The sequence below is a fragment of the Atta cephalotes genome, assembly GCF_000143395.1.
Source record: "Atta cephalotes unplaced genomic scaffold scaffold00002, whole genome shotgun sequence".
Taxonomy (NCBI): Eukaryota; Metazoa; Arthropoda; class Insecta; order Hymenoptera; family Formicidae; genus Atta; species Atta cephalotes.
Genome location: NW_012130066.1, coordinates 11,255,395 through 11,257,492, shown reverse-complemented (window position 1 = coordinate 11,257,492; position 2,098 = coordinate 11,255,395).

The window sequence follows — 2,098 nt, the reverse complement described above, 5'->3', positions numbered from 1 at the left end:
ACCGACCACACTTATGCCAACGCTTGATCCAGCTCTCGAAACATTTCTGGAACTCTTTGTCGGTATAGCCATCAGAGCTGTCTTCGATTTTTCCATTACCTCCTTTCGGCTGTTAAAACGCGTTCCCCGTAATGGTTTTTTGATTCGATCGAACAGAAAAAAATCGCAGGGAGCCAAATCAGGTGAATTCGATGGCTGTTGGATGGTATATTCGTTTCGTTCTTGGTCAAAAATTCACGGATAATGATGGCACTGTGCGACGGTGCGTTATCATGGTGCAAAATTCACTCCATTTTTAAAACTGTAAAAAATCAAAAATACGTGCAGAGGTAGATGTACTCAAGACGGCGTAACTTTTACAAATGTCAAGCTATGATGATAAAATTTGGTGGGAATGTCAATGATGAAAGATGTGGCAACCTAACCAAAAAAAAAAACAAGAACTCAAATCAGCTGACTCAGAGCATCACCTGGTGGTAATTATATATATATATACTGGAATCTATAACGATAAATTACACTGTGTGTATCGATAGTCACAAACTAGAAATTATAAGTATAATGATTTCATTGTTAAAGGAGGAAAATTTATTTAGAAAAATTCTGTACTTGAATCCTTCATAATGTGACTAAAAAGTAAAATATTAAGATAAAAAACATATATTTTGTAGAGGATGAACAATACATTCATGACTTCTGATTACAATTCGTTAATCGTTTTCTTATAAGAACATTTTAAACAAAAGAGCCATTTTTGCATATTAAATCTCAGTTATTTCGAAAATCTGACGTGCTATCTAATCAGAAATAGTTCCTCGAAAAGACATCGTTTCGACGTCGTTATGATGGAAAAGATTCGAAACTTGAAATTTCAATATTTTCGAGTGATAAAAAATTATGTAGAGAGTGCAATGAGAGTTTGATACAGTTTTAATATAAATATTTTTAGTATAAATATGTGATACGTAATCTTATATTTTGAATATTTTCGTTTAAAGATCGAATTGACATTTTTTTCGATTTCATTTCAACAATTGCAATATCGCTCTAATTATAAAAACTTTCTCAAAATTTTTCAGAATTTATAAATAATTTTATAACTTTTTAGAAAATTGTGGAATTTTTTTATACGAATCGGAACATTTTTTACAAGTGTCGATAAAGTCTACATCTTTTCTTCTAGTAATTCTTTGTATATTATTTTATTATTCTACTCCTGCTGAATAACATTACTTTTATTTGTACTTTGTAGTTTAATCTTATTACTTTTGTATTGAGGAATTTCAAGGAATAATGTTTCTTATCATAGTGCAACCTATTAGCTGTCTCGTAAAAATGAGCAAGAAATCAAGGAAAAATATCATCAAAGTTAATATTCTCAAAGTCTAGCTAGATTAATTCTAGCTTCGAATCGATATCGAAACGATTTCGATTTTTAAATTAATGAAATTTAAATGTTGGTTTATCATACAAGTTTCCAATATCATTTGGAAGTATAACAATACTACTAGTGTCTGTACTGCTACTGCAGTAGTATTACTACTGATACGCAATAGTGTCAATGCTGAGCCAGTAGTGTTACTACTGTAGTATATGACAACATATGACGTAACATAGAACTACTTCCATTAATTATAATATTTGGTATAAAAAATTTATTAAAGTAAAAAATACACACACATATATATAATATATAACACTACTGCGAAGTGTATACGCCTATCGATCGCTCGGCGCGCCAGCCGTGAGGAATGGGGATAGTCTTGCAAGCGCACCGTCCGAGCTATGGTGGCTTGCAGCGATATGCGCGGCGCGGAGCGCTTGCCAGCCAATTTCCAATTCCCTGCGCGCCAAGCGATCGGTAGGTATATACACTTCATTGTAGACCGGGTGAACGCGCGTATTCGACTATCTTTAAGGATTAATATCTCATTAATTATTGGGGAAATTTACAAAATGGAGGACTTTTCGACTCAATTTAGTCCGCTCTACCTGCCCATGAAATATTTGGCAATTATTTCCAAACACCCAATATATATATATATATATATATATATATATATATATATCTATATAGTAGTAATTAATATTATTATAA